General features: G+C 53.8%; 1 protein-coding gene and 1 long non-coding RNA gene across 4 annotated transcripts in view; one reads left to right on the forward strand and one right to left on the reverse strand.

Moving 5' to 3' along the window:
- The window catches only part of COPG2 (COPI coat complex subunit gamma 2), a 153,892-nt gene that overhangs the window by 30,930 nt on the left and 104,026 nt on the right, over positions 1–18,936 (reverse strand). The window lies entirely within an intron of this gene.
- LOC132539931 (uncharacterized) lies at positions 7,059–12,714 on the forward strand. Its single transcript, XR_009551224.1, has 3 exons — positions 7,059–7,401; positions 11,059–11,700; positions 11,747–12,714. It is a non-coding gene; the product is annotated as an uncharacterized LOC132539931 (long non-coding RNA).

Consider the following 18,936-nt stretch of genomic DNA (forward strand, 5'->3'; position numbering starts at 1 on the left):
CCAGACTTTGAAAAGCAGTGTGTAGACACTGAGAGAAGAGGGACTGGTGAGTAAGGTCACATTTGGGTGGAAGTATTAGGAGGGGGAGATTGATTAATATGAACTGAAACATAAAGCCAGGTGTTGACATTTATCCTGTTTTTAAGGCAAAAATCAAATCCCGTTAGTCACAGAGCTTGTCGGATATGATGAGTAGTAAGAAAAAAAAGGGAGAGCGATGTGACAGCTGCCTCTAGATTAAAAAGTCATTTGGACAGGGGAGGGGGTGGGATGTGGAGATCGGGTTATGGGAATTGTGCGGAATTGTACCCCTCTCATTCTATGGTTTTGTTAATGTCTCCTTTCTTAAATAAAAAAATAAAATAAAATAAAATAAAAAGTCATTTGGAGAATGACAAATATTGACTGAAGGGAAAAGACCCCACACTTGAGCCAAACGCCCTGGAAGTAGAAGTGTTCAAACGGGAATTCTGGTGCCATGTACTCTGGAAAACCACATGGCCATGCCCAGTCCGTCAGGTGTGAGAGGACAGGCCTCGCTGATCAAATATAGTAGGTGTGAGGCCATTTGCTATAACTAGTAGGGAGACAGAGAGAAATCTGAAAAGTGATGATAGTTGACCCATGATGCCTTGGTTGGAGAATTTTAATTAAAAGGACTGCTTGAGGGAAAACTTTACAGCAGTGCTTCATAAAATGTGTCCGCTCAGTACTACCTAGGAAGAGGTTAGAAAAACTCTTCAGCTCCACCACACCTACCGGTGGGTGGAGCAGTTCGTGTTTTAATAAACTACTTTGAGGAGAACTGCTTTAGACAGGAGGCAACCTGCCCTTAATAGTAACTGAAAACTCTAGAAGCAACTGAGCAGACTGAAAGGGCAATGGACAAGGAGAGATCAGAGATCAAAGCAAACAAGGAGAAAATGGTAAATTTGGCTAGGGGGGCGTGGGGGTGGATTTGCAGGACAGTAAAATACCAGGGTAAGGGCAAAAGGAATGAGGAATACTGGCACAGGAAAGTAGAATGATTTTCAGATGACAGAACTGAAATGATGAGGAAGAACTATTCAGGAAGCTCTGTGGAAGAGAAGGGTAGGGCGTGGCTATACAGAATGGACTTCAATTCAGTCCACAAGATCTGAACAGTCAGTACAGAGTATGAGGTATTTGTGTATCCAGAAGAGACTATGGTCTCTATGGGAATGACATCTGCCTGGTCTCTAAACAATGAAGGATCACGGATATAGGTAGGCTTTTAGGAGACAGAATAAAGAAAAGGAAGTAGACAAGTTAAAAGTGATGCCAGAAGAGATCGTGCCACTTAGTATCAACGGGGAAATTGTCACAGATGCTAACTGGAGGTATGTGGCAACTTTTGGGCCTGATTTTGATGGAGAAGGAACGAGACAGGTTAGAAGCTATCTAATGGACTGTGTAAAGGGCAGAGACATGGCTCAGAATGGGGATCAGGAGTGTAAGAAACCTTAAAAAGAATATGCACTCATCACTATGAAATGCTAAGATACACAGATCCCAAGGGAAATTATAAATAAGACCCTAAAATAATGATGTTAAAGTTATAGTCAAAAATTGAAGGAACATCGGGATAATGCCAAGAGAAGCAACTGAGGAAACCTGTAGGAGAAATAAAGGAGAGAGCCAGAGGCGGAGGCTGGAAGCTAAATAAGGGAGGGGATGTGTGAACTAGTACAGAACAATAAGTAGGGAAGGGCACTGGAGAGGGCGACATGGGAACACTAGGGAATGGGAGCTGCCAGTTTGTTAGAGCTGTGTATTAACAAAGTGAGAAAGGGAACAGTGTAGCTGAGTAAGTGAACTGGGACCTGAGGTATCCATGTTGAAAGTAATGGGTGTGGACAATATGGTCAAAGTGGAGAAGAAAAAAACACACACAAAAATGAGCTAAGTGAGATGGAGATGAAAGGTCAGTGGCAGGATCCCTGGGCAGTTTATGCTGAGCTGAGAGTGAGGACTGTATACAGGATGAAGGCCCAGTGGGTGCCAGCATGAGTGGAGGGGTGAGCTATCAGACTGGCTCTTAATGTCAAAGGGTAGGGATCTTTGCTTAGAAATGTTTTATAATAGAAATTCTAAAAAAAAAAAAAAAGGCATTACCAGCAACCTTAAAAATATATCAAGATTGAAAAATTAAGGGCCATGTCCTAGTTAGTGGTTTGTCTATGGAGAATAGTGCCTGTTTTTTTTTTTTTTTTTTTTTCTTTTTTGAAGAAAGGTTGGGAATTAAGAGAGAAGTAAGTCTCAGGAGAAAGATGCTGCTTTCCTGCTGGGGTGTAGTGACAGCAGCTGAAATGGATAGTCGGTGTGTGGTAAAGCATAGTAGACAAAGAAGATCTAAGTAATGGCGGACAGCACAGGAGTCAGTGGGGAAAAAGGCAAACAAGGTGTGGATTAAACACACCCAGAAGGGAGAAGTCTGTCAGATCGCAGAGGGGGCCGTAGTGGCTAAATAGCATTAAAGAGTGCAGTGAGAGTGTGCACAGTAAAAGAAGTGAAGGCCTATGTATGAATACAAGTCAGAAGTAAATGAACTCAGAAAATTTCAAACATATTACATATTCATATGCACAAAGTAGTACGTATGGCACATTTTAAACTCAGTGGTAACATTATATTACTTATGCATTTATTTAAATCATAAAAATATATGAGTTCATGTATCAAATGATGGAGAGAATTAAATGATTCTCAAGTGGTACAGAGGAAGTCCTGATTATATGTGCAGTAGTTAGTTTCTTTAAACAGTGTCAGTCAAACTGCATAGTTAGTATATGAAGAAGTGAGGGCTAGTGGGCATATGAGTGGGGGGGGTGGCGATTTTTAATTGAAGCCTAATAGGAAATGTAAGAGAAGAAAGCTTCGAGTGAATTTTGATTTAAAAAAAAAAAAGTTTTTGACAGTAACTTGAAAGTTAGAGAGCTTGGGTAGGCAGTTAATTTGATGAAAGGAAGATATATATTTGGTAAGAAGTGAGTATCACTAAGGAGTACATCTTAAGAGAAAAACTATGTATCCCTTATTATGAATAGAAATGGAAGCTAAAAATAACTATATTTATATGACAGAGCAAATAATCAAAGGAAACTAGGAAGAACTTGTTGGAGTATGTTACAGTTTCCTTTAGAAATGAAAATATTTCAGAACTAGATGTATGTGTCAGACCATTGAAGTTTTTTTTTTTTTTTTTTGAAGAGAGGGGAGGAAAAAAAAGAGAAATCAAGCCTGAAATGTAAGGAAAGAGAGGGTGCAGTTCTTTTTTTCAGTGTTAAGCAAGGAAGGGCAGTAGAGAGGGCCAGGCCAGGGTGAGGAACACTGAGAGACAGCAGAATAGGAATTTCAATAGAGAGCTGCATGTGTAGCCAGTATCAGCCAGTGGAGTCAAGAAGTGAGAATACGGCTAAATCACTGGACTGTGATGTGCTGTGCTCCCCAAGGTGACTTGTTGGAAAAGATCTAAACCTCTGGAGCAGGGACTAGAATGAAGGTTATGGAGAAATAGAATGTGTTGGACTTGAAAGAATGGAAGGTGGAGACAGATTGAGCCTAGAGCGTAAATTCTGAGTGCTGAATATCAGAAGAATATACATAGAAGAGTTGATTCGTTTTTCAGCAGGATGATATAGCTGAAAGGAGATAATGCTGACGGAAGTGCAGGAGTTTTTAGTAAAAAAAAAAAGAAGCAAGAAAATAGAAGACTCAAGTTGCTAGCAGCTGGGAAAGGCACTACTTGAACAGTCAGCAGTTAACTTATAGCTATATAGTCCCACACTTGGACCAGAGGGCTTGAGAGAATATAAGACGTCGAGGATGGCAATAAGATGTGAAGTACTGTATAATTCGAGAGAAATGCAGAGCTGCTAGATCTCAGAACATAGGGAGAATGGGAGAGACTCTGGGACCAATTGGACAATATACTGACTCTTGAAGAGTTTTGTGGAAATTTTATGGTTAAAGCCACTGCTTGCCAGGCAAGTGTAGAAGGGGTAATATTGAGATCAGCCCTGATAAGAAGCCTTTGATGGAGACCTTCAGAGTATCATCATCAAACTTTGAGAAGGTTCAGACTAAATATCTTTTCTCCAGGATAAGGGAGTGCTACTGGGTGAGCAGTGGTGGGGATGATGGGGAGGGGGCACCTCAGTGGAATAAGCCAACATTCACTGATACCCAGACTCAGTAGGTGCGAGACAGGTAGAATGTTTAAGATCTGGTAGGGCAAACACCCAGAGGGCATGCGCAAGTCTTCGTCTATGCATGTGATGCTCAGGTGGCCCAGAAATGAAGGAATCATGTCAGGACTAGCTGAATGACAGTAACTGGAAAGATTTGTTTTTAAAAAGGTCTAAGGATGAGGGGTGTGAAGGTGGTGGTTGGAAAGGGGATGCATGCATTAGGTTAGGTTTGTAATATGCAACTAGCGAAATGGCAAATATTACTGAAAGCAGAATAAGAAACACAGCTCTCACCAGCTGTGTACATGCAGTTAACAGAATTGCTGCTAACACCTCTGTCCATAGTATCAGCATGTGGGTGGGAAACGTGGTGAGTGAGGTAGTATTCCTGGTAGCACTTGTAGTTTGCATGTAAGACTGTTTGGGATGGTGTACGCTTGGGGCAGTGGGAGTTCTTCTACAGAGAGCTTCCTGAGCTCAGGGCTGAGAAATGTTGTGCATTACTCCTGCCATCTGCCTACAACGGTGGCATGTGGGACAACTCAACAGTCGGTGAGTAAATGATTCCTCAAAGGTTTTTTTTTTTTTTTTTTTTTTTTACTGATATGTTTCATTTAAAAGTGCACACTATACGGATTCTTTACTTGAACAAGGTTCTTTGTTCCTTGCAGAGTAAAGGAAAAAAAGTACTTCTGGTCTTTTATTGGGGTATGGGACACTTTATGCTGCATGTAAACATGGACACTAGTAAATGCACTAGGTGGTAAAAAGTCTCTAGTTTTTCTTTAGAATGATTCACAGTATCAGCAGTACGTGTTTTTATATTAATAATTTGTGATGGTTGGGGGGAAAATGTTTAAAATAATGTCTGAAGGATGTTTCAGATATAAGATATCACAGTATACACATTTACAGAACTGTTACCAGCTTTATTTTAACGAATGAAAATCACTTGTACTTGTAACTAGGAGAATTGTGTGGTGAGGTAGAAGAGGGGTGATAAAGAAAAATGACAACAGAGTCATAGTATCCGAGAATGTCGGTTTGCATTAAAAGGTCCCTCAGTGGGAGGAGGGGTAGAGACAGATTCAGTGAACTGTACGGTGAAGCAAGTTACAGGGGGCCCTATCAATGGACAGATAGGGGACAAAAGCAACAGTAGCAAACTGTGCAGGGGGAAGATGTACAGAGATGACCTGAGAAGTGCCTGGAGAACAGAAACATACGTAGAAGAAAAGCTATTAGCAGGCGGGGACGAGGCACGCTCCGGACGTCTGGGGGGGGACGAGGACAGAGTGGGGGAGAGAACAAGGAGTGGTCGGTGCAGTCAAACTTACTGCCATGTCAAGGACGTTTTCATAGTAAAGGCTTGATTTCCTATGATTTTATCCGATGTGCCAGAAAGAGTACAGTAACATGAGTAAAAAAGAATAATGAATGATGTAAATAACGACTTAGAGCAGCTAGAGCCAAAATAGGACAGAGCAACTTCACTATAAAGAAACATAAGCGCAAGGGTGATAGAAAGAGCCTGCACATCAAGCAAGTAGAAACCAGTTTAAACAGGGGCCCAAAACATTGATTACACAAGTCAAGAGGCCCTACTGTGTACAGTAGCGTAGAACACTAGAAACAGTCAATGACGAAAAGACAGAATCAGTTATATACGTAGATACAAAACAAAGAACAACAAAGGTTAAATGAAGAGAGAGGAAACAGGATGGAATTGAAAAGTAGCTATTTTTATGGACAGGACTTGTACCGGTATCAGAAAGATGGTACCGGACAATTATGGAGGGGGTCAGATAAGGAAAGGGAGGGTTGCAGTATGACAGAGAGGAGAAATAACTAACTTAACCGCAAAACATAAACTTAAGCAACTTACATACTAAGAAAAACATATTCACGTGAATCACAAAGAACACAAGCTACAAAGAGAGGTGTCGAAACTATGCCTTTTAAATAGCTGAGTTCAAAACTAAGTATTTTCTTCCACAACAGTGGTTCTTCCCAGGGGGGGGGGGTGAACTGTGACTTCACCCGAGGGGGGGCTGTGGGCATGGGCCCCCAAGGGGGTGCCTGTCACCACATCTTAGGGCTGGGCAGTGTTCTGCTCACGTAGTGCCCAAAGATGCTACTGGCAGGCCACCTTGGGGGGCATGCACCCCTGGGAAGAATCACGGGGTGGAAGGGCAGAGGGGAAACATCTGGACAGAGGAGGAAGGGCCCAAGGACAGGGCAGAGGTGTTGTCAGGAAGGACTGGAGCAGGGGCAAAGACTGTCACAGAGGGTGGGGTGGGGGCCAGGGTGCTGGGAGCAGGGTGAGCGAGGAGCAGTGCTCTCAGACACATGGGGGGCATGATGGGCCAGGGAGTGACCCAAAGCACAGTGAGGTGGTTCCAGGAGGACAGAGCCGGGACAGTGTCAGGAGACAGTGCAGGGTCTCAGGGAGGCTGGGGGTGCCCAGGGGGGAGAGAGAGAGAGGCCAGGGAGGCAGGTGGTTCTTCCACAGTGTGATTCTCCCCCGGTGGGTGGGGGGGTGATTTCACCCATGGGGACAGGGGTTTTGGGCATGGACCCCCAAGGGGGTCTGTCAGCACATCTGAGGACACCCACAGATGCTGCTGGCAGGCCACCTTGGGGGACATGCACCCCCGGGTGAGAATCACGGGGTGGAAGGGCAGAGGGGCAACATCTGGACAGAGAGGAGGAGGAAGGGCAGAGGGGCAACATCTAGGTAGAGAGGAGGGGTGGGTGGAAGGGCAGAGAGGAGGAGGTGGTAGAGGACAGATGGGCAACATCTGGGCAGAGAAGAGAAAGAGGAGGAGGGTGGAAGGGCAGAGGGGCAACATCTGATAGGAGGAGGAGGAAGGGAGGGTGGAAGGGCAGAGGAGGAACATCTGGGCAGAGAGGAGGAGGAAGAGTGGGTGGAAGGGCAGAGGGGGAACATCTGGGCAGAGAGGAGGAGGGGTGGGTGGAAGGGCTGAAGGGGAACATCTGGGGAGAGAGGAGGAAGAGGAGAGTACAGAGGAGCTCTGGATGGGAGCTGGGGGCCAGCCTGTGAGACATGGGGGGAAGGAGAGGGCCCAGCAGACAGCGAGCAAATGGATGTAGCCACGGTGGCCTGGGGTTGGGGGGTTGTGGGGAGTGAAGTCCCAGTGTGGAGTGTAGAGGAGAGGCTTGGGGGTGAGTGTGTGTGAGACTGAGGAAGACTTGGGGGTGAGGCTGAAGAGATGCTTGGGGGTGAGGCTGAGGAGAGACTTGGGGGTGAGACTGAGGAGAGACTTGGGGGTGAGGCTGAAGAGAGGGTTGGGGGTGAGGCTGAGGAGAGACTTGGGGGTGAGACTGAGGAGAGACTTGGGGGTAAGACTGAGGAGAGACTTGGGGGTAAGACTGAGGAGAGACTTGAGGTGAGACTGAGGAGAGACTTGGGGGTGAGGCTGAAGAGAGGGTTGGGGGTGAGACTGAGGAGAGACTTGGGGGTGAGGCTGAGGAGAGACTTGGGGGTGAGACTGACTGATGAGAGACTTGGGGGTGTGGCTGAGGAGAGACTTGGGGGTGAGACTGAGGAGAGACTTGGGGGTGAGACTGAGGAGAGACTTGGGGGTGAGGCTGAAGAGAGGGTTGGGGGTGAGGCTGAGGAGAGACTTGGGGGTGAGACTGAGGAGAGACTTGGGGGTAAGACTGAGGAGAGACTTGGGGGTAAGACTGAGGAGAGACTTGGGGTGAGACTGAGGAGAGACTTGGGGATGAGGCTGAAGAGAGGGTTGGGGGTGAGACTGAGGAGAGACTTGGGGGTGAGGCTGAGGAGAGACTTGGGGGTGAGACTGACTGATGAGAGACTTGGGGGTGTGGCTGAGGAGAGACTTGGGGGTGAGACTGAGGAGAGACTTGGGGGTGAGACTGAGGAGAGACTTGGGGGTGAGGCTGAGGAGAGACTTGGGGGTGAGGCTGAGGAGAGACTTGGGGGTGTGGCTGAGGAGAGGGTTGGGGTTGAGACTGAGGAGAGACCTGGGGATGAGACTGAGGTGAAACTCACAAGTGAGGATGAGGAGAGACTTGGGGGTGAGGGTGAGGCTGAGGTGAGAGGCTGGGAGTGAGGAGTGAGAGGCTGTGAGGGTGTGAGCAGAGAGGGGATGTCTATGCTGGACGGGTGGATGACAGGAGAAAGACTGCGTGGGAGGAGGATGAGAGGGAAGCAGGGATTAGGGCATGGCAGAAGCAGGCCTGTGCTCAGGTGCAGACTGAGTGTGATAGTACTGAGTGGAGTGAGGCAGCCAGTTGGGGTCCCAACGGGAGAGCAGAAGGCAGAACGGCTGTGTCTCCCTGAGAGAGTGGAAGATCAGGGTCTGGATAGAGCAGGACAGCTGACTGGAGAGACACTTGGGGAGGGTAGGAGGAATGTGAGCCTAGGGGGTGGGTGGAGTGAGGACTCAAGAAAATGAGTGTGAAGCAGAGCAGGGGTGGGGTGGGATGAACGTTGGGGAGCACAGGGAAGAGAAAGAAGCTGAGTCTAGCTGATGGAGGTGTAGAGGGCAGCGCGGAGGATACTGGTGCCAGACAGGAAGGTCCTTTGCTGTGTGCAGGAGTGAGTGAGTGAGAGGAGGGCAATGAAGGGCACCCAGGAGGTAGGCCATGAGGGAAGGGTGTTGGCAGTGGTGTCTGTGACGGGAGAGAAAAGGCCAGGGAATAAAGAATAGGTTAAGGGTGCATGCTGGCAGCACAGGCCTGTGAGAAAGTGATCTGAAGCCCAGGCTCAGGGCAGGATGGCAGATGAGACCAAGGTGAAGGTGTTAGAGTCAGCGTAAGGACCCCAGAACAGCTGAGGGCTGGAGAGAGAACAGGGCAGGGTGAGGCACCCACATCGGCAGGAGGGAGGGGGCATCAGAGGGAGAGGGAGCCTGCAGCTCAGAGCTCCCAGGACCTGAGGAGAGGCAGGCTCTTCCCCTCAGCCAAGGGGCAAAGACCTGCCCCCAGAAAGGTCTCAGGGAGGTGGGGACCATACCACCGCTGGAGGGTCTCCTCCAGTCACAGGAGGCCCAAGGAGCCTGGGGTGTGAGGAGTTGGGCGGACCCCACAGGGTTAAGTGGAGGGTGGGGGAGTCTAGTGGGAAGCACAGGGCTCAGTGGTGCCAAGCAGAGGGCAGAGCCTCAGTCTGGAGGGGCAATAGAGGGGTTCCTGCAGTGAGAGGGCCCTCTGAGGATGCAGCAGCGAAGGGGGAAAAGTGAAGGGCCAGGGTGCTGGACTGGAGAGAGGACTGGGTGCTAGTTTGGGTGCTGGCTGGGCTCGGCTGGCTTGGTTAAGGGGTAAAGTTAGGATTAACTGAGGTAGCTCAGTCACAAAACCTTTAAACTGAGCTGCTGGATTAAGCACACAGACCCACTGCAGGGTGATGACTGTGGGGGAGGACAGGTGGGGAGCACTGCTGAAGCCGCCCAGAGCAGACAGGGGAGGGGCTGCAGGAACCATGGGAGGGAAAGGCCAGGCTGGCAGGGCGGGGGACGACACAGCACCTGGCTTTGCAGGGGGACAGCTACACATATCTACAGACAGAAGTTGGGGGGTGGGGGGTCCAGGAGCAGGCAGAGGTGGTGTCAGGAAGGACTGGATCATAAGCAGAGAAGCTGCCACAGCAGAATCATGGGGGGGGAGGGGTGCTGGGACCAGGGTGAGCGAGGAGCAGTGCTCTCAGATACATGGGGGGGGGGGGGCATGATGGGCCCGGGAGTGACCCAGAGCACAGTGAGGTGGTTCCAGGAGGACAGAGCCGGGACAGTGTCAGGGGGGACAGTGCAGGGTCTCAGGGAGGCTGGGGGTGCCCAGGGGGGAGAGAGAGAGAGGCCAGGGAGGCAGGTGGTTCTTCCACAGTGTGATTCTCCCCCGGTGGGTGGGGGGGTGATTTCACCCATGGGGACAGGGGTTTTGGGCATGGACCCCCAAGGGGGTCTGCCAGCACATCTGAGGACACCCACAGATGCTGCTGGCAGGCCACCTTGGGGGGCATGCGCCCCCGGGTGAGAATCACGGGGTGGAAAGGCAGAGGGGCAACATCTGGGCAGAGAGAAGGAGGTGGTGGAGGAGGAGGGGTGGGTGGAAGGGCAGAGGGGCAACATCTGGGCAGAGAGGAGGAGGTGGAGGAGGTGGAGGAGGAGGGGTGGGTGGAAGGGCAGAGGGACAACATCTGGGCAGAGAGAAGGAGGTGGAGGAGGAGGGGTGGGTGGAATGGCAGAGGGGCAACATCTGGGCAGAGAGGAGTAGGTGGAAGAGGAGGGGTGGGTGGAAGGGCAGAGGAGGAAGGCCATAGGGGGAGCATTTGGACAGAAGAAGAGGACGAAGAGCAGAGGGGGAACATCTGGACAGAGGAAGAGGAGGAGGAAGGGCAGAGGGAACATCTGGGCAGAGAGGAGGAGGGTTGGGTGGAAGGGCAGAGGGGGAACATCTGGGCAGAGAGGAAGAAGAGGGGTGGGTGGAGGGGCTGAAGGGGAACATCTGGGCAGAGAGGAGGAGGGAGGGTGGAAGGGGAGAGGGGGAATATCTGGGCAGAGAGGAGGAGGGAGGGTGGAAGGGCAGAGGGGGAACATCTGGGCAGAGAGGAGGAGGGAGGGTGGAAGGGCAGAGGGGGAACATCTGGGCAGAGAGGAAGAAGAGGGGTGGGTGGAAGGGCTGAAGGGGAACATCTGGGCAGAGAGGAGGAAGAGGAGGATACAGAGAAGCTCTGGATGGGAGCTGGGGGCCAGCCTGTGAGACATGCGGGGAAGGAGAGGGCCCAGCAGACAGCGAGCAAATGGATGTAGCCTTGGTGGCCTGGGGTTGGGGGGGTTGTGGGGAGTGAAGTCCCAATGTGGAGTGTAGAGGAGAGGCTTGGGGGTGAGGTTGACGAGAGGCCACCTGGGGGTGAGGCTATGGGGAAGTGGGGAGTGAGAGGCTGTGAGGAAGTGAACAGAGGGGCCATCTGGACAGGAGTAGACACAGGAGAGGGAGGGAGGGAGTGGGTGGGAGGAGGAGGGCCACCGGCTGGGAGGATGGCAGGACCAGGCCCATATTCTGTGGAAACTGAGTGAGATGGTGTTGGGGGTGGGGTGGGGGCTCAGCTGGTCACTAGAGAGCCCAGACGGAGGGCAGGAGGCCAAGGGGCCATGGGGAAAGGCAGAAGGTGCACATCAGAGGAGAGGCCCCTGGAGAGTCGCCTCAGAAGGGAGTGAAAGGGCAGGGTCCGTGGAGCAGGAAAGAAAAGCGGGTGGCAGAGACACTGGTGGAGGCTGCTGAAGCCAGCAGGGTGGGCTGGTGGGCGGAGTGAGGGCTGAGTCCAGCAGGCAGGTGTGAAACAAAGGCAAGGGAGCAGGCTGAGCAGGGGCAGGGGGCTGAAGAAGGAGCACAGAGCAGAGAAGATGCTGCCTCCAGGGAGTGAGTCACAGATGGCAGCCCAGAGGAGGCAGGCTGGGAGCAGGGAGTGTGAGGCTAAGAGGTGGGAGCAGAGAGGGGATATCACGTAGAAAGGGCAGAGGGACTGGGTGGGAGGAAGTCGACGGTGGCAGGGCTGGAGTGATGGTGGCAGGGCTGGAGAAGGAACAAGTATGTACATCCTCCAGAGGAAGATTCTCCCCAAGGGCTGTGTCTCCCTGAGAGTGTGAAGGATCCCAGTCTGCGTGGAGCAGGACAGGTGGCTGGAAGAAACCCACCCTGGGTCTCCAGGCAGGTTGGCAGATGGGCAGGTGGAGGATCGGTAGTGTGAAGCAGAGATGATGGGGACAGTGACTGGGATGGCAGCACACATCCGAGAAGAGGCTGGGTGGCTCAGGTGTTAGGACCGTTCCGTCCATATGGCAGTGGGCAAAGAGCAGGAGCGCAGGTGGGATATGGGATGTGGGACAGATCAGGCCAATGGGAAGGGTCTCTGGGTTTAGCACTAATGGCTTGTCAGAGAAGAGGGTAGAGTGTCTCTGAAATGCAGAACTGCAAGGCTAGGGCTCTTAGGAGTAGGTTCAGAGGGCAGGTCAGTTAGTGTGGGGTTTTGGGGACCAAGAAGCTGGTGTTAGTGGGAGCAAAGACTAGCCGAACAGACGTCACAGGCAATGACTGCTGGCCGTGAATTAGGACTCCAGGTGGTGGAGAAATAGAGGGCGTGTGGAAAAGGGAGCAAAGGGCATCTGGAGGACTGTAGTGAGAACAGAGACAGAGGCGGGGCCAAGACAGGCTCCTTCTGCACCTAGTGTAGACAGAAAGTGTGGGTTTGGGCTGGGTCAGGGTAGTTGACCAGAGGGACAAGGGGGGTGGTGGTGGTGAGGATGTCTGGGTGTCTTGTTCATGGGAAGGCTGGATCCCATGAACCACAGAGGTGGTGAGACAGAATGAGGTGTGGAGTGACAGAGGGTCTGAAGTCTGCAAGCGGGTGCTGTGAGGGGCATGTGACTGAGGGGAACAGAAGGCACGGAGGTGTCTGGATGGATTCAACTAGGGCCAAGAGGGCAAGGCTGATGCAGGGGGCGCTTCCGGGGTTCAAGGAAGGAGGATGGGGGCAGTGGAGGCGGGGGGGGCAGTGTGGGAGACTAAGCTTAGATGGAAAGAGATGCAGAGGGGTGAGACAGAGCCTGATGAGAGGCCGTGGAGGGGTAGACACTTGGCTGTGATGGTTTCAGGAGGGAACCTGGGCAGGGCAGTGGGATGGAAGAGGACGCACTGTGGGAGGTGACCAGAGGAACAAGGCCTTGACGGAGAAGGGGCACTCACAAGGACAGATGGACGGGTGCTTTCCCTAAGTGAGGAGGGGAGAGAGGTCAGAAATGGGACTTTTGAGCAGCATGACAGGGTGGTGCCAGGTACCCAAAGAGGGGGGAGGGTGCGGGAGGGGGGTCGGGAGGCAGGGTGGACATCCTGGAAGATCTTAGAGGTGCCAACAGAAAGGAGGTTTTAAGCTCAAGGGCCAGTCATAGGGAGCAACTAGAAAGGGAGGGAGAGGGGTGGCACAGGTGAACAGCAGGGGGCATGGATGGCGGTGTTCCTACGGCCTTGGATGTTTTGTGATGAGGAAGAACTTTTTGGCCAGGCTCTTTATGGATCCGTCTTGGGGATGGGAGGGAGGCAGGGTGGGGGCTGGGCATGGGTTGGGCATTCTAGGGTGCAGGGTTGGGTGTTCTGGGGTATGGGGTTGGGTGTTCTGGGATGGGGGGTCAGGGTTGGGATCAATGGGTTGGGATCATGGGGTTGGGTTGGGTTGGGTTGGGTTGGGTTGGGTTGGGTTGGGTTGGGACGGGACGAGCCAAGCTTGTAGCACTGAAGTGACTATTTTTTTTAACTGAACTTGTTGACCAATTTTTACATACCCAGTATTGGGAGGACTGCAGACTGAGGAGAGGACTGGGAACACCACTGAGTCCAGGCAGAGCAGATGGAGGGGAAAAGGCTGGCTGGTAGTGGGCAGAAGGGGAGGACATGGATTGAGACTCTACTGGGCCAGTGTCCTGCATGTGAGAGTCGGAAGGATAACCTAGGGACAGGGACAAAGGCAAGCACAGAGAAGCACAGAGTGGGAGCAAAGATGTCAGAACGCCTGAGAGTCACAATGGGTAAGGGGGCAGGAGGGATTTTTTTAGGTGGTGGTGGTAGGGTGTTGAGAAGAGTAGAGGTGTGAGCTAGGTCTGTTCCCATGTAGAGGCAAGTGCAGGAATCTTCGTGAAGTGGAAGCAGAGGAAGATTAAAGGGGTTCAGGGAGGGCTGAGGCTTCCACAGCGTGATTCTCCCCAGTGGGTGGGGGGGGTATTTCACCCATGGGGACAGGGGGTTTGGGCATGGACCCCAAGGGGGTCTGTCAGCACATCTGAGGACATTCACAGATGCTGCTGGTAGGCCACCTTGGGGGACATGCGCCCCTGGGTGAGAATCATGGGGTGGAAGAGCAGAGGGGGAACATCTATCTGGGCAGAGGAGGAAGAGGAAGAGGAGGAGGAGGGTGGTTGGTGCAGGGGAGCTCTGGGTGGGAGCTGAGGGCTTGAGGACCAGCCTGTCAGACACTGGGGGAAGAAGCAGGCCCAACAGACAGCGAGCAAATGGATGTAGCCATGGGGGCCCGGGGTCAGGGGGTGGTGGCTTGGGATTCCAGAAGGTCTGGAATGTTCTCTGAACAGAAGATTCCAGGCGGGAGTGGCTGTGAGCGTTTGGGTGGACAGTGTGGGCACATCCCCCAGAGCAGTGCAGGGCTTGGCGGCTCAGTAGGTGGAGAGCCAGTGAGTTGCCTGAGTGGGCTGAGCAGCAGTGGGAATAGCTGAGTCCACAGACTCAGTCATGGGTGGGGGCGGCACTGGGAGGGTGTTGGGGCCCAGGCAGGAGAGAGACTGCTGAGCAAGGGAGAGGGGAGGCAGTGCAGCTTGGGCAGGGTGGGGGAAGGAGGCAGTGATAGGGCTCCAGGAGGCGGGGTGAGAGGGGGCTGCAAGCTGAAGAAGAGCACAGGGTCTTGGGGACATGAGGGCAGGAGGGAGACACAGACTGGGCTGAGCAGAGGAGTCTAACCCAGTGAAGAGGGACAGTGGGGCCCAGGCAGCTGGAGAAGTGGGCCTTGGGTTCCCTGAGGTCGGGGCATCAGGGGCACAAGAGACAGGTGGATGGAGAAGGGAAGCAAGACTCATGAAGACAGGGAGCTAGAGGGTGGTAAAGATGGGCACAGTGTCTGGGGCACCAGGCCGTCCTCAGGGACCCAAATTGAGCACAGAGGTGCAGCCGTCAGGGTGCTTGTGGAGTGTGGAGCATGGAGCTGGGCACTGGGGAGACGGGAGGACGCAGGTGGGGAGGGGGTCGAAGCCGAGATGGAGGCAGTGTTTCCCAGGGATTAGGGGTAGTGCTTCCATTTTCCAAGGAAGTTGAGAACACAGTGTCCTCTTTCAGTGGAGGAAGGGGGGAGCCTGCCAAACCAGTGGGTGTCATGGGTCTAGGGGAGAAAACAGCGGCAGCACAGGGTGGGGCGGTGAGGGTGCTGATTGAAGGTGGGGGCTCTCCTTCTCAAAGGACCAGAGCAGGGAAGGAGAAGGGAGTACAGGGATGGGGTTATCAGTCTACTTAGTGTGCAACCAAGAGGGAAAAGGGGTTACGGGGTAAGTGGGCAGTCTCAGCCCAGAGCGGCAGGGCAAGAGTTTATCACAGGGCCAGAAGGGGAGGGAGAAACCAGGGAGGTCAGGGAAGGGGGGAGGGGGAGAAACGGAGGGGACAGAGTGACATCCAATGGGCAGAGTGTGGACTTAGAGCAGGGCCGGAAGAAGAGTGGCTAGGACAGCAGAAGAGAAGGGTGCAGACAGGGAAGGCAGAAGGTTCCGGAAGAAAGCATGGTGGGTGAGGTGGTGGAAAAGGGACCCAGCCTTGTGGGTGGGGGTGACCTCGTGGGGCAGAGGGACAGGCAGGGGGCACACACTTTACCAAGCAAGGAAGGACTTTGAAGAAAGGTGTGCAATGGGGCTGGGAGGGGCATCTGACAGAGAGGCCAGGAAGAGCCTAGAGGCTTGAACAAGGAATACAGGTCAGGCCTCAGGGGGAAACACAGAAAGGAGGGAGGCGGCAGAATGAGAAAGCTAGCTGAATCGGAGATGCCAACCAGAAGGAAGTGCCCAGGGCTGTGGCTAGCTGCCTGGGGAACAGAGGAGCAAGGCCAAGACAAAGGGGGTACAATGGGCGGATCAGTGTTATCTAACAGCCATGACTGTTAAACAAGGAGACAGCTTTTCAGCCAGGCTCAAACTATGGATCCGTCGTGGGAACTGGGAATAGGGGTTAGGGTGGGGATGGGTGTGGGTTGGGGTGCAAGGGTTGGGTTTAGGGTGGGTTGGGATATAGGGACTAGGTTTGAGGTGGGATGGGGGATGGGTTGAGGTTCAGGGTTGGTGTTTTGGGGTGAGGTTCAGGGTTGGGATCAATGGGTTGGGTTGGGCTGGGGTTGGGGGGGGGGGGTTGGGATGAGACAAGCTCCTAGCACTGAAGTAACTATCTTTTTCAACTGAACTTGTCGACCAATTCTTACATACCCAGTATTGGGAGGACTGCAGACTGAGGAAAGGACTGGGCACACCACTGAGTCCAGGAAGAGCAGACAGATGTGGGGAAAAAGGCTGGCTGGTGGGGGGCAGAGGAGGAATCCTGGAGCTGGCAGTGGTGGTGCCAAGAAAGACTGGAGCAGGAACAAAGAAACTATCACAAAGCCCAAAGTCACAATGGGTGGGTTGGGGACCAGGGTGCTGGGAGCAGGGTGAGCGAGGAGCAGTGCTCTCAGACACATAGGGGGGGGCATGATGGGCCTGGGAGTGACCCAGAGCACAGTGAGGTGGTTCCAGGAGGACAGAGCCGGGACAGTGTTAGGGGGGACAGTGCAGGGTCTCAGGGAGGCTGGGGGTGCCCAGGAGGGAGAGAGAGAGGGGCCAGGGAGGCAGGTGGTTCTTCCACAGTGTGATTCTCCCCCGGTGGGGGGGGGGTGATTTCACCCATGGGGATGGGTTTTGGGCATGGACCCCCAAGGGGGTCTGTCAGCACATCTGAGGACACCCACAGATGCTGCTGGCAGGCCACCTTGGGAGGCATGCCCCCCTGGGTGAGAATCATGGGGTGGAAGGGCAGAGGGGAAACATCTGGGAAGAGAGGAGGAGGAACATCTGGGCAGAGGAGGAGGAGGGGTAGAAGGGCATAGGGCAGAGAGAAGGAGGGGGAGGACGAGGGTGCTGAAGAGCCCTGGGTGGAGCTGGGGCCTTGGGGGCCAGCCTGTCAGACATGGAGGGAAGGAACAGGCTCGGCAGACAGCGAGCAAATGGATGTAGCCATGTGGCCTGAGGTTGGGCGGGGGATGACTGTGGGGAGTGAGTCCTAGTATGGAGTATAGAGGAAATATTTGGGGATGAGGCTGAGAGAGGGGGTTGGCAGGATAAGGAAATCTGTGAAAGTGAGCAGGACAGGGTTTCCTTGCCATGGCACATGGCAGCAGGAGCAGACAGGAGGGTGTGCATACTAAGAGGCAGAGAGAGGATAAGGAGGGAAGTGAGGGGGGAGGAGCTTGGAGATCCAAAACTTAGCACCCCCAGAAGTGGATCAAGGGCGTGGAGAAGACCCTGTGTGGGCAGGGTGGCTGGGTCAAGGGGGCGGCGCCATGGCTGAGGGAGAGCGCTGGTGGACTCAGCCAGGGCCGCAAGGCATGGGGAGACACGGAGAAGTCACAGAGCAGCCAGAACTGTCTCTGGAAGGCCGGACCCAGAAAGGGAGCAAGCTCAGGGGTGAAGTTGGAGGTCGAAAGGAGCCTAAGTGCAGGGTGAGGCCGCCTGGACCTTCTCTGCTTACGGACTGGGGGGGGGGGGGGTTCAAGAGGTTGCTCAGGAGGCAGCAAATGCTCAGGGAGCCAGGAACAGGCTGGAGAGCCAGGCCTGAGTGGAGGGCATCATGGGGGGTGGGGGTGGGGCATGGCAGGGCCTGAGGAATGAGCAGGAGGGAGCCAGTGGACAGGTCGTCAAGTCCTGCGGGCAGAGTCTTGACTGACAGGAAGGGGCAGCAAGGGGCCTGGAGCCCCAAGGGTGCTCAGTGGTTGGAGTCACTGGAGAGAACAAGCAAGTTCTGCAGGAGCTTCCAGACAAAAGGTGGCAGGGCGAGGTCACCTGAGGGAGCTCTCCTCATGGGAGAAAGGAGGACCGCATATGACTCCACACTGTGGAGTGGCGAGGTCTCAGGAAGAGGGGTCATCAGATCAGGCTCAGGGATGGAGAGCAAAGCTGACTGTCACAGAGGGTGGGGTGGGGGCCAGGGTGCTGGGAGCAGGGTGAGCGAGGAGCAGTGCTCTCAGACACATGGGGGGGGGGGCATGATGGGCCAGAGAGTGACACAGTGAGGTGGTTCCAGGAGGACAGAGCCGGGACAGTGTCAGGGGACAGTGCAGGGTCTCAGGGAGGCTGGGGGTGCCCAGGGGGGAGAGAGAGAGAGGCCAGGGAGGCAGGTGGTTCTTCCACAGTGTGATTCTCCCCTGGTGGGTGGGGGGGTGATTTCACCCATGGGGACAGGGGTTTTGGGCATGGACCCCCAAGGGGGTCTGCCAGCACATCTGAGGACACCCACAGATGCTGCTGGCAGGCCACCTTGGGGGGCATGCGCCCCCGGGTGAGAATCACGGGGTGGAAGGGCAGAGGGGAAACATCTGGGCAGAGAGGAGGAGGGGTGGCTGGAAGGACAGAGGGGAAACATCTGGGCAGAGGAGGAGTTGGTGGAAGGGCAGAGGGACAATCTGGGCAGAGAGGAGGAGGGGTGAAAGGGCAGAGGGGGAACATCTGGGCAGAGAGGAGGAGGAGGTATGGAAGGGCAGAGGGGAACATCAGGGCAGATTAGGAAGAGGAGGAGGGGTGGGTGGATGGGCAGAGGGGAAACATCTGGGCAGAGAGGAGGCAGAGGGGTGGAAGGGCAGAGGGGGAACATCTGGGCAGACAGGAGGAGGAGGGGTGGAAGGGCAGAGGGGAACATCTGGGCAGACAGGAGGAGGAGGGGTGGAAGGGCAGAGGGGAAACATCTGGGCAGACAGGAGGAGGAGGGATGGAAGGGCAGAGGGGAACATCTGGGCAGACAGGAGGAGGAGGGGTGGAAGGGCAGAGGGGAAACATCTGGGCAGACAGGAGGAGGAGGGGTGGAAGGGCAGAGGGGAACATCTGGGCAGAGAGGAAGCAGAGGGGTGGAAGGGCAGAGGGGGAACATCTGGGCAGAGAGGAGGAGGCGGAGGGGTGGAAAG

The sequence above is a fragment of the Erinaceus europaeus genome, chromosome 8 (genome assembly GCF_950295315.1).
Source record: "Erinaceus europaeus chromosome 8, mEriEur2.1, whole genome shotgun sequence".
Taxonomy (NCBI): Eukaryota; Metazoa; Chordata; class Mammalia; order Eulipotyphla; family Erinaceidae; genus Erinaceus; species Erinaceus europaeus.